Genomic DNA, 18,679 nt, shown 5'->3' with positions numbered 1-18,679 from the left:
AAAAAAAAACCTAGAACTGTATAACTCATTTTCTCTCCTGCTCTGAATGCCTTTAAATAGATATAGAATACATAAAACCACTCTGTGCAAGTGCAACATGCATGTACTGATACACAGATGCATCTTTTGTTTTGTGGCTTTGCTTGTTTTTCCCAAATAAAAAAGAAGTGAATCTTAGGCTACAGAAACAGGAAAAGAAACCAATTTTCATTTTATCATGCATTTATGAGGGCACTTCAAATTCTTGTTTTTACACAAGCTGATAGTACAACACAGGTAAAGCCTATGAAAGAGTTAATTATGCACTTGGCAAGCAGTCTTAGTTCAACAGTTAAACCCTTCAAAGTACTGGGAAAGATTAACAGCAAGAGAGGAATCAATAGATTTCCTCAGAGACTAGAAAAGACATTGACAAGGATGAGCTATTAAGAGCTCCTCCATGAATTCCCACTGCTGTTCTCACCATATCCCCCTTTTTCTTACCCTCACCTCTCTCTCTAGGGAATTACCTATATTGCTCTCATTCCTCTGTGGAACACTGTCCTTGCATCTGCTTGTGAAACAGAATTACATAGTTCTCACTGCTACATCAAGCAATACCTCAATTCAAGCTTCATTACCAGCTCAAAATTTAACTCAAATTTATCCGCATTTAGCCAAGGTTAATCTCTGGGCCCATTTATGGCTTGAGTGTCAGTGCAAAAGGTATGCAAAGACCCAAGATGAAGCTTGACTGTAAAAGAAACTTCAATATGTTCTGAACTGTGTGTTTCCCTCTGCTTTCTAGACAGGGTATGTTTCTCAACCACAATAAAATAATTTTTAAAATACTAATAGTGTAGAAATACTGACTCTTATTTATAGTGCATCATAAATCATTCTATTGTTGCCATTTCAAGTTGTAAGAAGAGAGCAATGAACTCAGCGCACATCAAAAACCATCCTGTCTCTGGTGCTCAGTTGTCACTATTATTGTAAAGTCAGGGCAAAATCCTCATGACAGAGCTTTTTACAGAAAATGTATTATTGGACTAGTTGCCACAAAGAATTTGATGATGGTTCAGAGCACTGACAAGAAAATGACAGTGTGGCTGTTTTAAAAGGGGATTTTTCAACCAAGAAACAGTCAAAGAAAAAGAGGAGCTTTTTAGTGTAATGCATACCTAAGCAAACTTTTCAGAAGGCATCTTATAAGGAGCTGTAGCATCTGCAAGGATATCATCAGTGCCTTATTGGAATTAGTCTTCAGCCTCTTTGCTCCTCTCTGAAACTATTTTCTATTAAATTGAGTGGTTCTGGCTCTAAGTGAAGGCTTCCTTTTCAACTAATCTAACAGTCTTAATGATAGCAAAATTAAAAAAAAAAATCCATACGCTACGTAGTTCATTTTTTGTTTCTCCTTCATTAAAATCATGGATATTTTGCAGAATTTCAATACGAAGAGAATATATGGATCAAAACTAACTCGGTTATTTTTATGATAATAGCATAGGACAAGGATAGAATTAACTTCCATTATCTTTAATTAACACTTAAATCCAGTTAACACTCTCGCCTTTTTAAGAATGATTGGATCCTTTACTACTAAAAGACAGCCATAGATGAAGATCAAAACCACAGATAACTGGTTTAACGAGACAATCACTTCTTGACCTCAGCATCCTTCCATCAGATGGTTGGTTGCCATTTCATTGTGCTTACTCTCCAGCAAAATGTTGTTAAAAGCCATTCCTAGGGCCCAGTATAGTACTCAGCTTGATCGCTGCTGGAGCCTGAAGTGCAAACCTCCTAGGAGATACACTGTTCACAGGTAAGTTAATTCTGTGCTATTTTGGGTAGAATACTTGTTATAGAAGGGCAGCGAGAGGAAGAGGGGAAAAAGGTCAGGTGTGAAGGCAAAGGAGAATAACATGGTGGAAGCACACCATGTTAAAAAAAAAAAGGAGCAAAGTTAACTTTTTAAGAACTTGAAAGAAATGAACAGAAGATTCTTCACATGAAAGCTTTGAAATCAGTTCTCTTTTAGTTCCACCCACTCTGCCATAATATTCTGTCTGACATTATAAAATGCCTGTCACACCTCCGCACAGGGACTAGTAAGTCTAAAGCAGAGAAGCAGTTTTTTAGCAAAGTTAAAATTGGTCAGAGCCAGTATATCCTTGGGCAGTTCCTAATATGACATATTTAACCCTCCGAAAATCTAAAACCAGTAAAAATCCTCCTTGTTTTGATACAAATAAAACAAACAAGAAAAGAAAGCAACTCAATGAGGTCAAGCCTCAAATTAAAAAATTTAAGTACATTGTACTGATTACTGACTAGAATACAATAAGTAACATAAAAAGTATATTAATCATAAACATCTACACAATCAACCACTATGCTCTATTACATTTGGAAACCTGCATTAATATTGACTCTTCCAGAGTTACCATGTGAAAATTTCAAAATAACTTTTTCACTGAGAAATCTCAAAAACTCAGTCTACTTCAGGTATTGATTTCAACATAAGGAATTGTGACAGTGGTCTCTCTAAAAAGAAAGCTTCTACAAATGCCGATGAAGATTTAACCATGTTAAGTTTAGGCTAAGCATTCCTGACATTAAAAAAAAGGAAGGAAAAAAATTTTTATTTTTTTTTTTAAACCAAAATGCATTCCTAAAGGACATAGCATTTCATTACAAGAAACAGATGATATCTTGCAAGTCTACTCAAAACTATTTTGACATTTGTGTTCACATTTTCAGTTACAAATAAGTATATTTAATGTGTTTGAGTTGAAATTAGTGTTTTTTAAGTGTACTGCACTGACTAGTGTCTGAAAAACAGACTTCTGTTTCAGAAAAAGAATCTTTAAAGAAATATTTCTTCCTCAGCAGAAATTATGAGCTGAGTGACTGGAGTTTACTTCTGACTGTACCAAGCAACTCCACCTCCTTACTCAGTCCAACCATGAAGGCAGGGGGACTAGGTATTGTGCAGTCCCAAATGCAGTCTTTTCATCCTGGAAAAATTTATTGGAATGAAATTACAAACTCCTTTCATATAATTTCCTTAAAAGTATTTATTAACCTTGTGCCAAGATGTAGCCGTATTCAAGAGGAAAGTGCTGATGTACACCTGTATCAAGCTGTGTAAATTCAAGCCACTATCCTTGTAATAAGGCCTTTTTATATACAGGGTGAACAAACTATTCATTGAGATTACTATTGACACATCATTCAAAAAGGAAGGGTAATAGATCAGACTTCCATAATTATAAAGATGCATGACTGTAATCAATAACAGGCAAATTTTATCTAGACTAATGCTGAAGTTGCTATTCAATCATAAGATCTGTCATTTCACTTGAAAACAACTATGGATTCCTTGATAAATGAAATTTCATGGCAAAGATCTATTAAACTTGACAAATTCAACAGGAGTGCCAGGAAAACAACACAAATCAATATTTGATATTTATCAGTTTGACAAAAAAACATTTGATGGCGTTCTGAGGAGGCACGTGAACACTCATGTCTTACTATGTTTTGTTCTTAAATACATAGTTTTATAATATCTTATCTTCCCAATATCATGTACAAAAACTATCTTTTAGAGGCAAATATAAATGACACGGCCTCTTCTCAGCAGTGTCAGGTATGTCTTTGCTATTGCTCTGTGTTTAATATCTTTCCAGTTTTGGCAAATAGCAAGGAGATTAGACCTCAGTGCATCTGCTGACTATGATTCAGATGGCAGACTCTATGAACTTTACAAAGGGCAAGTCAAAGCCAAACACTACAGCATCTATTAACAATGTTCTGTTGATGACTGTGGAGTACAAATAGCTTGTTCGTAGACAAGACTGTCCTTAATCATTCCTTTGAAAGTGCAAAGCACTTAGCAATTTATGGACCAAGTCGTGACTGGCTTGTAAGTAGCATAGTTGCACCAAAGGTTAAATAAACCAGCTTTGCTTCCAATTTTGCGATCCTGAATATAGTCAGGAGCAGTGAGTAATGTTCAAGGAATAAAAGTGAAAATTGATTAGAAGCCAATGATTTTATGCATATAACCTTTTGTTGTATCCATTCCCCTTTCTCTTCCTATCAGTGTCCAGGCTACAATGAACCCTTGGGTAGCTGCTTCAGAGAAGAGAGAATATAGAGATCCCCATCTACCTGAACATAAAACACAGAAAGTTTTGCCCAGTAGACTGATGAACAAGTCCAGCATTGGCCTTGATAACTACTAAGACATCTTATATAGTGGGATGCTACAAATTGTTACAATGAGGGTGCAGTGCTCTGCGTACAGTCAGCTCTCATTACTCAGCTGCAAAGTCAGCAGTCCATTGATGCAGAATGACGGAAATGTGGAGGACGGTCACTGCTGTTGGCATCATCAGTTTTTTACCATCTTCATCAGGATGTAAAATGACCAACACCGCTTTGTAATTGCATCTGACAACGTGCTGCATTTGATTTCCCAAAGAAGGGCTTAATAAAGGCTTTGTATGCATGTAATATACACACGTTTTATGCAATAGACTTTTTCTGATGAAGTTTCTTATACTGAGGCCAAGAGATATAGTATTTCAGCACTTCAGTTCAGAAGATGCACTGCCAAATTCAACTCAGTGCTACTACAATCACAACACAGGACTTTAGTCTCAAAGACGACTTTGAGTGTTTTACATTCTCACAATTAATTTGCATGCTTACTACACAAAATATGTTTATCGGGTCACTTACCAACACAACACTGTAGTGGCTACTAAAAATGATTCCCTGTCTATTCAGAAAATGATGAAGTCATAGTTTAAAAGGTACATCTCAAACAACTAGAAAGTTCTTATTTCTAATGATTGTATCAGAGCATTGGCTGAAGGATTTTGATCATTAAGGACTTTACCAAGCCAAATTGATCTCTCCTTAGAGCTGTAAGATATTAAACCACAGTTGGACAACAGCCAGGTCACTCAAACATCTAAAAAAAAAAAAAACTATTTCTCAATTCTGACTCTTATTTTCAGCTGAAGTCAGTTTATTATTCTATTGAAAGCATCAAATAGCCTCTCTCAACTATCCCTCCACTCAGCAAAATCCTCAATACAATAGCTTTGGTTCAGAGAAAGGATTAGAACATTAGGATGGTTAGAGAAAATCATCAGTGCCCCATATAATCTTCCTCAAGTTCTGAGCATTGGGTCTTTGCAAATATTGTTTTTATCCAGCATATGTCTACCAGTAACATCTCAGAATCACTTTAAATAAATACTTGCTTACATTCATGGTTTTTTTTTTTCATAAAGTTAAAGAAGTTGATAAATATATACACACCGTCACAGCAATAGCAAACACAGAATTTCCCAGAACTGGACACAGTAGTCTAAATGTGGGCTCACTAGGGAAGAGTGGAGTGGGGAGGAGTCGCCTCCCTCGATCTCCTAGCCACGCTTTTTTTTTTTTAAGGTACCCCAGGATACCACTTGCCTTCTTGGCCACAAAGGCACACTGCTGACTCATGCCAACCTGCTGTCCACTAGGACTCCCAGATCCTTCTCCACAGAGCTCGTCTCCAGCAGGTCAGCCCTCAACTTGTACAGGTCCATGTGGTTATGCCTATTTAGTAAGATGAGATATTTTCTATTATGCAGTAAGGAATCCCCATAGGCTGGAACACAAGACCAAATGTGAGATGATAATTCAGATGTAGATAGTGTAAGAACAGATCTTTTTGATATAGATTCAAATAGGCTGAGTCAGAAAAGTACTAGGAAATGTCAAGCCAGACTAAAGGCCAAGTGGGGCACTACTGAATATTATGCTTTTAATGTAGTTGCATTCAGCAATTTTTTCCTGAAATTTGGAGGGAGAACACTTTATGTGAAGAAAGATATATGGAAAAAGAGAATGCAAGCGCACACAAAACCAAACAAAACAGCAACAGGAAATATTACTGACAGTTTTATCCTATTTCCACTAATTTCTGATTTTGAACTCTCTATCACTGCCAATATCTAAGAGAAAGTTTACTTTTTATAGGAGATTACAAATTTCTCTGATTTAGTAAACTTCATTTGATCCAGCAAACAGACATATAAATGATGCAGTGGGAAAGAAAGCAAAAACAAAGCACCACACATTTAACACTGTGCATGTTCATCAAAAACTAAGAGGACTACCATATATTTCTGGATATTTTCTTCCCTCATTAGTTCATCTTAGACATTCATCAGTACAAATCCTGACTAAGCGAGGCACTCTTAGGCTAAATTTGGAAAACACACAAAATGTTACGATTTGAAAGTAATAAAAAGATTTAGCACTAAGAAGTATGCCACGGAGAGGTGAAATAAGTTTTATTCTTAATGAGTCACTAAGAGAAGTGCATAGCAAAAACTGTTGCTATCTCCAGAACTATTTTCCTCAAAAAGTCATAAAAGTTTGTTACCAAAGAAACTGCAGTTGATTGACTAAAGTCTGGAAAAATTCTTCTATTCCTTGTGCCTTTAAAAACAACAACAAAAAAATAAAACACTGCCCATGATAAAACGCATATGGTCAAACTGCAGTAAGAATTCAGTTTTTCCCTTGCTTGATTCTACACACAAACTCTGCCAAATGAGAAGAACATCTTACATCATTAGGTGATTTTTATGCAGTTATTTAACCGTTCTGCAGTACAGTCAGGGAGGGCCAAAATTAATGTCTCCTTACATTTGTCAAGTACATTGATGCCCAAATGTTCAATTGCGGATTTTCAATCTCAGTTGTCACTATTCAAATTTGGAATGTCTTAAATAGATCTGATTTTCTGCAACTTGCTTTTTCAAAACACGACACATCAGAAAATGTGAAATTGCTATGTGCTTTGAAGAAACTTTGGGTGCTGTGCTTGAAATGGTTGATTTCCCAAAGTATTTGAAGACTAAAGAGAAAACCCACAGATAGACATCAGATTAACAACCAAAGACAATTTAGGCAGCAATTAGCAGTACTTTTCTTTCAGTGTCAGTCTCCACAAAATAGCTACTTTAATCCTTTCAAGACAATGAAAGCCTATTCAGAACTGGTCTTGCGGAATAAAAGGAAAGAAAAAACTAAAGCTTACATACTGGATAAATGAAACAAATATTTTCAGGCATTCCCATTTTTGCAAAGATTTAAAAAGAGGACAAAATTAAAGTCAAATTTTTGGAAATAACTGGAAAACCATTTCACTAAAATCAGATTTATTTTAGTTTCAATACTGACAAGAAGTGCTTTTAAGTTTTTATCTTAGTTCTGGATATAATATTTTTCCCCAGAAGTCTTGAGTCTCCTTTCTAAACATGCAGCAAGGTAAATATTACTGATGAAATGCAAAATCCTTTTCCATTGAAATACAATGGACTATATTGATAAAAGCCAGCCTGCTCCTCATCTATTACACCAACAGAAACTTTTAATTCTCTCTCTACTTTTAGAGTACACCTTAAACATCCTGTCAGAGACCACATCGTATTTCACTAGCTCATCTTACAACTTACTCTGTCTTCTCATTTTTGTTCAACAAGGGTTCCAAAGCATGACACTATTTCTGGCTACTGAACTTATGCACACGCTGCTTTGCCAAGCCTGAAACTCTCAAATGGTTCCACATCACAAGTTGCAGTAAAAATAGAGGTCTTGGATGTTCACCAGAAAAAAATTCAGAGTTTCCCTGAGAAACATCGCAAATTGTATCTCAAAACGTTCAAAGTTTCTGAACTAAACATAGACAGCATTAATCTTTGTACACTGTTACTTAGAAAACAGTAAATGTCCAAGGGAAGAAAGTTTTTCTTTCTTATGGCTGACACTCTTTAAATTCTCCTCTATTTTTCATTTTTGCCCTTCACTCATTCTTATTTGGAGAAAGTCGGGAAATAAAAAAATAGAACGCTACTGGTCTATCATTGAATATCTAAGGATGGGAGTAAGCCTTTCTTACAAGTTAAAGATACTCAATTTAGCAGAAAATATATAGCAAAGAAATAATTTGGAAATAATTTGTTTTTACTTAATGTTTTGCAGTTTTACACATTGTGTGCTTTTGCTGCTAGAAGATAGCCTTTTATTGAATGGTGTAGTGCAGACATTTTGCTGACCTAAAAGACAACAGAAGACTATGGTCAGAGTTCAAATAGACATGGTGACAACACATAAACAAGTCATACAATCTTTTCCAAAATCACATCTCTGGCAGCTCTACTACATTGCCAATGCATTGCCTTCTGTCAAGAACACAAGTTTCCTATAGAGCAAGATACTTTATTTGGCTTTCTTGTAATTTATTGTCATGATATGCAAATATTCTGACTTAGTTTTCTGCATAAAACATTTTATATCCAATGACAATTTACTTTAAAGCTTTCATCTGATGAAAGCATATAAAACTTAGTCCAACCTTAGGAACACGAGAAATGAAATTAAGGGTATATTTATTACTTGGAACTTCATAGAATTTTTTGTGTAGAAAGTTATCAAGATTTTCAGATTGTTGATGAGTGGTTGACTTCTGCCTCACCAGAATGTCTTTCTTTATAACTTCTCATGACTTCCTCAGAAAGGTGGGCCAGAATATATTTTTTTTTTACTAAAATGACATATTACACATCATTCTAAATATCCAAGTAAGAGCTTCTGTTGGAAGAATTTCCAGCAAGATCTGCAGTTCTTCTATCTTCTAGAAGTCATTAATTGCTCATGACTTTCCAGTTCTCAAAGTTGCCTAGAGAATGTAATAGCAGCACAACTTGACCATGAACTTGAACTACATAGAAAGACAAGAAGTTAGAAAGATGTTTATCATCACCTGAGTCTATTCAGAATATTAATTAGAAGCAAAATTTTCTCTTTTCCCATCCTAGTATACAAACAATATTTATTGCAATATTGAACAAAATAATAAATCCATGAAGAAAAACAGAAGAGCATTCCCACTTACAACCATTGGTTTACTGCCAATAAGAAGAGATTGTTTTACATGGACTTGACAATTAGTTTTCCTACAGACAGAAATGAAAAATATTTGAGGAAAATAACTCAAACACATTTCTTCTGTCTGATAGTTGACATCTGATATGTGTTGTGCCCAACACCCTGATGGGATGAACAATGTCCTGATAAATTTCATGGTCTACGACCTTGTGCTGGCTCATTCTGTTCAAGGGTAGATCTACATTAGAAAAAAAAGCACAGAACGATATCAAATGAAATCAAAACTAGGCAATAAATTCTCTAACTTATGTACTAAAAAACTCAAATCAGAAAAGATCTAATGCCTAGTGGGCCTACTTGAAAATACATATTTTGCCTAAGGAGGCCTATCTGAAAATTCTGGAGAGTTAGAGGTGGCATTTACTCTCCTTTCTACCAAGTTACAAAACCTAAAAGCTTAAAACCATTCAAAGAAAATATCTGTTAAAATTTCCTAAATCTTGATACTTCAAGGTGAAAATCTGTTCACATCAGATTTTCCTTTCAAATATTCCTTTATGGATAACGTTCTGACTGTGCATACAAACATCTACACAACTTTAATATTAGTGACACAAAATTTAAATGATTACATTTCTCAAAACAGGAATCATATATTTATAGGGCAGTTCATCTTGTTTTATCTCCACAACAGTGTTTAACTAAAGAAAGAAAGGAGGGAAAAAAAAGCCTTACACACAATCACCACCCACACTTATATTTTATTTACTGTTGACATACTTAATTTAATAGTGACATACTCTGAGTAACAAAATGCCTAATGTTCATAACAAACACCACTGAATTTTCCACACTCAAGTACTTGTCATATTCCACATGAATCATAAAAAAACATGCTACATTGTAGCATCTAATGGGACTTTTATAACCCTCCTGGTAAAAACACGTTCACACAATATGCTTCCTGTATGAGGCAAAATTTTCTGACAAAAATCTTTTTATAAAAGAACCTTGAGAACAAGCAGTGCAGAATATAAAATGCATATCACAGTATCTTGTGATATTCTGTCCCTAAAATAATAATTCAATATCATTAATTTTTACAATAGAATTTGAGATACATTACATTAACCATAGAGATGCCAGGCATCTCATTATGAGGTTGTATTTACAGAAACACTGAGCAGGATTTAGAGGTCAAATTAATGAATGATGTGAAAGCTTTCACAAACAAGAAACTATGATGTATATAAATGCTTATTACTTCTGTAATATCTGAAAAGACAGGTGCAGCAAATTTGAAAAAACTTACTAGTTGGCAGACTTGCAGCTTTAATTTTTTGAGACCTTTCAAAATTTGATTTAAATTTAAAAGTTAGTGTTAAATTATGTTAAGCAAAGATCTATTTAGAGGTGAAACCAAAAATGGAGTGCGACTAGAAATACATTAAGATTTAAAAAGTACAAGCATAGCAAAAATATTTTCAAGTGCAGCAAAAATATCTACATGGCTATAGAAACATTCCCGCAAGACACAATATATGAGTATTTAAAGTTTAAGCTTTACAAGGAACTTAAAATAATTTGAATAACATGTGACAAACATATCATGCTCACTGAAGCCCATTCAAAACATACTTCCTACATACCCTAATTTATTTTTATTATCATTATGTTATATAGAACTCTCTTTGGAAATAGAGACAATACTCAACACACACACACCATTTACTACCACACAGATAACTAGGTAGATAGGAAGGTAGATATAAAACTCAAAACTAAAGATGTGAATAAAATCATCCCCTAAGCATGTTGTATTCACATGCTATTCAACTGTAAAGCCACCTCAATGTTATCAAACTCTCTTGTAATTTGTGTACTTTCTCTGATCTGAGAATAATCCAAATTCTTAATTTTGCTTCTGAAGTTATTTCCAGAGATCATCTATCTCCAATCTTACTTGACTCATACTGACAGTTATTTTTATCCTCATCTATCAAAGTAGAACATGCAATGGCTAGCCTTTTTGGTAGCATTTACTCACCGGTGGTGCTACAGTGTCTCTAGGAACTAGTAGCAGACTCATTCTCATTATTCTGTAAAGTAAAGTCCTTGTGGTTGATGAACTGGAAAATTTCCATTGAGTATAAGCTGGATACAGCTTTATGGGAATTTTACCCAGAAGTCTTCAGAGAAGTTGGCTTATAATTATTAGGAAAGTTAATGAAGTAGAATATGTATGGGAATTTCATCCTGCTTGTCAGCAGAGACAATGTAGTCACTTTGGGATTAAATTCTAATAAACTACAAACACAAAGCATATTAGCCAGGTATCTAATTATCACTAGCTTGAGAAAACTGCCTTTTGTAGAATGGCAAACATTCAAAAGCTAAATAGAATGGATATTAATTTAGACAAAAGACAAAAAGCAAGTCTGAAAGCTGCATGCTGTATGCTTGTTGACATTATCCTTTTTTAGGTTAAAAAAAATGCTAAAAAAAGGCTGAGATTTTCAATGTCATTTTTACAACTGTCTTTAATATTCAGACCAGTTTTCCTTGAGGTACTCTGCTCTCTGATCTGAAAGTCTAGAAAGGGGAGCAGAATAAACTCCCCACGACTCAGGTGGAGACAGTTAGAGATCCTCTACTCTACCCGGACTGTCATGAGGCTAGATGAGTTCCACAAAAGAATGCTGAGGGAGTTTGTGGATTTGATTGCCAAGCCACTTTCTACTATCTATCAGTGTTCCTGGTCAACTAGAGAAGTCCCGTAGGATTGGAGGCTTGCCAATGTGACTCAGATCTACAAGAAGGGTCATAAATATGATCCAGGGAACTACAGGTCTCTCAGCCTCACCTCATTGCCAGGTAAGGTTATGGAACAGATCATCTTGAGAAATATCATCTAACATGTGCAGGACCAACCAGGGGATTGGTCCAGCCAGCATATGCTCATTAAAGGCAGGTCCTGCTTAACCAATCTCATCTCCTTCTATGATCAATGACCCTCCTGGTGGATGAGTCAAAAGGGCTGACAAGATTTAGAAGGACAGAAGCTATTAGCCAAAATTCAGGTAACAGATCACTAAGAAAATATCAAAAGTGCCTAACAGCCTCTTGTTACTTGCAGCCAAGGCCAGTAAGATATGATAAATCTTCCTCATCATTAGAACTTGCATATTTTATAACCTCAATTTCATAGGTGGATTCATCAGGTTGTCAGATTCATCCAGTCAGTTCTGAAACCACCTATTGACTCGAGCTGAGATTAAAAAAAAAATAATAATAATAATAATAATAATAATAATGCTTTCTGCTTCATTGTGCCCCTGTGTTAAGACCCTCCAAAAAAAAACCGCAGAGGATTTTTCAAGTGTATGAAACATTTTTCTAGTGGAGGATTGTAGCAGAGGAATCATTCCTAAGAAGAGGGAAACAGATGTCTAACACTGGGTTTTACCAAAAGTCAGTTGTCTATTCCTTGAATTGAAGCAAAGCATAGTGATCATAATATTGATTAAATGATCATTATAATCTCTTCTATACTAAAAGTCCTACAAACTTGCAGAGTGGCTAAGAAAAGAAAGCCCAAAATGGAATTAAAAAAAAAAAATACTACAGTCTTGTTTGTCTGCTGTATTTTTAGATGGTTTTCCTTGTGTTAGAAATTGATGTCATTCAGAAGTTAGTCAGTTCTGTTGGCAAATATTTCACATCACCACAGCTTTGCCTCTAAAAAGTACTAAGGGTTGAACAGATAAAGAAGTATTCTCAGTGAAACTCATAGTTGTAAAAAGATAAATTAAGGGAAGAGGTACCAAAACAATGCAGCAGCACATTCGCTGCAATAGCATTTATTTTTCTATCAAAATCTGATAGACAATGTAACGTCTTACCCAAGAAGGATTCTGCTCAACCACTACATGCATTCAGACCCGACATGTGCACCTAAAACAAATGTTGCTGTAGTCTCTATTCAGAAGCTATACAAAAATTATGTGAATATAAACTGGAGCTCTAAACTCAATATTCAGAATGTTTATGCATTTAATAGGAGAGAAAATTAAAGGAAGAGCAAGAGAAAAATCTTCAGCACGGACATGGAGGCTAGTGAAAGTCCTAGATGAAAAGCAGGAAAGCATTACTGTTTCAGCTGACTAGGGAAGGAAACAAAGGAGTAACAACAGTTTGCAAACTTTAAGACATCAGGAAGCCTATGGCCAAGTCTATTATTACAGTCTTAAGATCTCAACCTTGGATTTCATTCAGAGATCTCTTCTTCATTTGTATACGTTATAATTCTGTGATTTCAGCTAAAGCTCACTCCCAAATGAAGTACATCTGTGTTCACACTTTCACATTTAGTGGAAGTTTGCAAATATAAACTAAAAATCAATTTAGAGAAGAAAAATGATGTTAACTTAAAAATTACTCTGAACATTTGAATTCATCTTTCTCAGATGTTTAATGTTAATAGTACAGTTTAAGTAACACTGAGTCAGATGTTAGAAAGCCATGCCAATCTGCAAAAGAAAATTAAAAAATAAATCTAAAGCAATTTTAGAGGCTTTGGATTCCAAGATTAGAAGTAAGCTCTGACATATATGGAGAAAAAATAGTAGGATTATTTCTCAATAAAAATTAATTCCTGCTCCTCCCCTCCCCCCCCAAAAAAAAAAGTTAAGGCCAGATTATTTATTTGTACATGTTTCTTTTGAATATTTAATCTTTTAATACAGGGAAAAAATCAGAAATACAAAGGAAACTGCTATCCATGTCATTAAAAAAAAAAAAACAAGCAAAAAAGGCATACAAGCATAGCTTCATTAAGGTTCAAATCCTTACATTTACCTAGATTTCTAAAAAGAAGAGTTGGATAAAAGATTAAGTAAGAGATCTGCATAGAAGATAGTGAATACATATTTCATAGCACAGGAACACAGGCAACATATTCAAGGCACTGTGGGTCTGATGGAAGTCCTATGCTTCACCACTGTGTTATCATCGACAGTAACAGAAAACAGCATAAAATAGTGAGGTTAATTCTGCAAAACAATATTTCTCGTCACACATTACTATTCACTCTAACACAAAATATAGAAAAATATCCTGATATATAAAATTTTTTAAATGCCAAAAGGGAAAGAGGATGACCCACTAGGGAGCCAAGGACAGGAGAACTGCTTGGATCAGTGTCTTACTCAGCAGAAACTCCCCTATTTTCTCTTCTACCAGGTCACTGTGATTCTAGATGGGCTGACCAACACCAGCAACATTAGGCTATCAAGCTTCTTACTTACACAAGAAGCAGCAAGATCCATAAATACATAGATTTTTATGAAGGCAGTTTTCTTTTACGTACATTTTCATCCAATATCTTGTAGTACTCTGTATACAGCCAATCAAGTCCATAATCAGAAATGTACTTTTCTATATCTCAGGAAACATACATCAAAGACTAAATCTGAAATAAATTTGGGTCGATATCTTAATGAATTCTCTACCTCTCCTCTCATGAATGTCCCTGTCTTTTTGCGTTTTCCTTCCTTTACCAAACACATAACATCATTCACAACATATGCTCTTCAAATAATTATTAACAGAAATTCAAGACCTCTCTCACACAAAGTTTTTAATTAAATTTGGAAATAACTCAGGGTGTCTGCATGTGCATATTTCATCAACTATACTGAAAAGTGCTAATTAATGCCAGTTATTCAAGTTCACTAAGTAAGACTAGCCATATGTCTAGCTTGACCTTTTTGACCAACAATGAACACACAGAAGGCTAGGAGATCAGTGGTCAGCTTCATAGTAATTCTTAAAGGAACACCTGTCAAAATCTAGTTATTTCACCGTTCTGGAAAAGTAGGTGAGCCTTCCCAACAAGAACAAAATGGTAAAAGATGGACACAAAGTAAGGACATGAAATTTAACTTGTGAACTGATACTTCAGTTTCACACGCCTTTGGATATTTTATCCACACTTTCCTGGCCTGCCAACAAATTAGGGATGTGATCCTACTTGAGTCTCAGATCACCTTGTCTTCCATGTGCCTTAATGTCTCCTCTGGGAGGATCTGCTCCATGATCTTTCCAAGCACAGACATGAGGCTCACTGGCATGTAGTTCCTAGGTCTTCCTTTCTCTCTCCTAAAAATGGGAGTGATGCTCCCCTCTTTTCAATCACAAGGGACTTCACCTGACAACCATGACTTTTCAAGTGCAATTGGAGAGTGGCCACACATCAGCCAGTTCCCACTGAACTCTGGGATGCATGTCTCCCAGCTTCATACACTTGTACACATTCAGCTTCATGAGGTGACCTTGGGCATGCTCTTTGCTTACAGTGAGAGAGATTTTGATTCCACAACCCTCAACTCAAGGTTCACAGACATGAGAGATGTGGGAAGCCTGACTGTAAGGATGGAGGCAAATAACTCGAGTACCTCAGCCTCCTCTTTGTCTGTCGAGAAGACAGTTCCCTTATCTCATTTACCAGAGCGGGTACACTCACTCTCCTTTGCCCCCTCTATTCTGATCAATGTACCTATAAAGCCCCTTGTTATTTTTCACATCCTTTGCCAAGTTTAGTTCCATCTGTGCATTAGTGTTCCTCATCAGATCTCAGCATGTCTATGCCATGACAGTACCCCTGGATTCTTCCCAGGCCACATGACCCTGCTTTCCCTGTCTGTAAATTTCCTTCTTTCCCCTGTTTGACTCGAATGTTATTTCTCAGCTATATCAGTTTCCTGCCTCATCTCCTTAACTCCTTTTGCTGGGGGATGGAGAATGCTTGTACTCTCAGAAATCAGTCCCTCTGATTTCCTTTTTCCTCCACCCGTGCCTTATGTAGTCTGTAAGTCAGATAGGAGAACAGATTCAGAGCTGATTAAACCCTGTCTTTTTCTACTTTCTCTGCTCTTTGATCTAATCTGCTGTGCAACTTCATGAACATCAGCAATAGAAGAAGAAAAGTGATAGTAATATCAGAACTAGATTTTTCTACCCTAGCCAACGTTAGACCTTCTTAAAGCAATCACAAGTCTTTAGTTTTACAGCAAAAAGCTTAATGTAGGTGGTATTTCTAGATCAACCTATTTACAAGTTTACCCATTTAAATTAATTCAGATGAATAAATTATAATTTGGCCTTTTAGGGCAATGAATCTAAGCAGCATTCATTATAATCATATATATGAAACTAAGCTATAAACAGTAAGAAAAAATGCAAAGAAATATGCAGTAGAAAGATTTTCAATAGTGTGACAGCTAAGTATATGTTTCTATACAGAACGCACAGCAGTGCTCGTACTCAAAACACTTAAGTGGAAGTACAAAAAAATACTAGATATATTATAATATTACAATGTGTTTATGAATTGAACCTGGAAATCCTAGCAAGACTTCACTTTTTTCCAGTCTTAGATTCCAGAAACAGAATGAAATGGAAACTATTTTCGTGAAAGCAAATCAAGCTTCGATATGAAGAACACTGCTTAACTATTTTTTACTGCTTATAAAAAATTCCAGGCAAATAAATAGGATTTAAAAAGCCATAAACAGTAGAAGTAGTTATGCACATTCTCAGATTTAGAAGAAAAATGTAATCCAATGAAAAATTACATCAGCTGTAAAAATAAGGACAACTAGTTCATTAATATAAGATCTAGAAAAAAAAAAAAGCACTGTGCAGATAGACCTAGAATAAAAGTTCAAATGTACTTCTTTCTGAAAGTGTGAGTAAATATAAGGTTTTAACACCACTCTAGCTTTGGCAGCAGTCAAATACTTCTCAATATTGGACACATTTATGTCAAAAGAAAGTAAATTATTTTTTATATTGGTTGATCCATTTTTGTCAAAATCCAACTAGCCTTCAATTTTTCTTCATTCAGAGAACATCATTCCTGTAGTTGTCAAGCAAAGCTACAGCTGGATGGAAAGAATGAGGTTACTACAGTACAAAGCACACCACATAAGAAAACAAAGATATTTCAACTTTAAAAGTCACACAACGCTAATGAGAACTTGATAGGAAGAAAGAAACCATCTACAAGAAAACCATCTACAAGAAAATTAGGAGTTTTGATTAAAATCTGCTAAAAATCAATGAGTAAAAGAATGACTTAGAAAAAACAACTATGAATCAAAACAAAAAAATCATGTATTTATAATATTTGAAAATTATTTCAGAGGTCCAGAGTACACACTTATTTAAAACCCTGATTTGTCTAAGAACTTGTGTCCTACTTAAGGTTCCTGTTGAATAAAGTTTGTTCAATATTAATTAATCTGCAAGCAAGATGCCACGGATCTTGAAGAACAGCCTCTTCAAAACAAGAACAGTACATTTCAAAGTGCAAAATAATAAACAGACTCCAGATGAAGTCAGTTTGGCTGAACAAGTAAGTCCTGACTGAGCTTTATCAAACAAACAAACAAGAATACAGAGAAGACTACACAAGACGAAGGTTACAAAAGACTTAGACTCACTAGAGGAGCCTCTAATCATCACCCAGGTACACGAGGAAGGAAAAGGAAGAGAGATGCCATTCAGAGAGACCTCAACAGGCTAGAAAGGGTGAACCTAATGAGGTTCAACATGGCAAAATAAAAGGTTTTGCACTTGAACTGGAGAAATCCCAGACATTTATGCAGGCTGGAAGGAGCGTCCTTGAGAGCAGCCCTTTGGAGAGGGACCTGGGGGTCTTGATAGATGAAAAGCTTAACATGAACCAGCAGTGTGCCCTTGCAGCTCAGAAAGCAAATGGAATCCTGGGCTCCATCAGAATTGGGGTAGCCAACAGGGACAGGAAGGTGATAGTCTCCCTCTACTCTGCTCTTGTGAGGCCCTATCTGGAGTATTGCGTCCAGGTCTGCAGCCCCCAGTACAAGAAAGAGAGCTGTTGGAGAGGGTCCACGGGAGAGCCACAAAGATGATCGGGGGCTGGAGCACCTCCCCTATGAAGACAGGCTGAGGGAGCTGGGCTTGTTCAGCATGGAGAAAAGAAGGCTGCAACCTTTCAATACCTAAAGGGAGCCTACAAACAGGAGGAGAGCCAACTCTTTGAAGGGGTAGATAACTGCAGGACAAGTGGAAATGGTTTTTAGGTGAAGGAGGGAAGATTTAGGTTCTTTACTATGTTAAGTAAACTAAGTTCTTTACAGAGAGAGTGGTGAGGTACTGGAACAGGCTGCCCAGAGAGGTTGTGAATTCCCTGTCCCTGGAGGTGTTCAAGGCCAGGTTGGATGGGGCCCTGGGCAGCCTGATCTAGTATAAGATATGGAGGTCGGTGGCCCTGCCTGTGGCAGGGGGGTTGGAGATTCATGATCTTTGAGATCCCTTCCAACCCTGGCCGTTCTGTGATTCTATGAAATCCCTGAAAAAATTAGACATGCTATTGGATGGAATAGATGACATAGTCACCAAGGATAGAGAAACGGCTGAAAGAATCAACAGTTTCTTAGCCTATAGTTTCTGGCAAGGTCAGCTCTGGTGTCTTCAAGTTTCAAAGAGATAAGTACTGTTCATGGTACATGCAGACTGAAAGAGGGACATCTCAAGTGAAAAGAAGATGGAACTCACATTTCCAAGGTGGCTAACAGGCAAAACAATTACAAGATCTCTCTGAGCCATCTTTAAAAGGTCATAGCAGTTCAAGGAGGCCGATGATGACTAGATTAAGTCAAATGGTACATCGTCTTCAAAACAATATGAC

The 18,679-nt window shown here is 36.0% G+C and overlaps 1 long non-coding RNA gene across 1 annotated transcript in view; it reads right to left on the bottom strand.

The window, feature by feature from the left end:
- Window positions 1-8,920: 8,920 nt before the first annotated feature.
- LOC116216504 overlaps window positions 8,921-18,679 on the bottom strand; it is a 34,854-nt gene continuing 25,095 nt past the window's right edge. The window contains exons 2-3 of the long non-coding RNA XR_004159381.1: window positions 10,997-11,048; window positions 8,921-9,187 (exon numbers count right to left, since the gene is read on the bottom strand). This is a non-coding gene — a long non-coding RNA (uncharacterized LOC116216504). The remainder of the gene's footprint in view (window positions 9,188-10,996; window positions 11,049-18,679) is intronic.

The sequence above is a fragment of the Meleagris gallopavo genome, chromosome 3 (genome assembly GCF_000146605.3).
Source record: "Meleagris gallopavo isolate NT-WF06-2002-E0010 breed Aviagen turkey brand Nicholas breeding stock chromosome 3, Turkey_5.1, whole genome shotgun sequence".
In the NCBI taxonomy this organism is placed as follows: domain Eukaryota; kingdom Metazoa; phylum Chordata; class Aves; order Galliformes; family Phasianidae; genus Meleagris; species Meleagris gallopavo.
The sequence above is the reverse complement of the archived record's forward strand: the minus strand, read 5'-3'. Positions and strand labels throughout refer to the sequence as shown.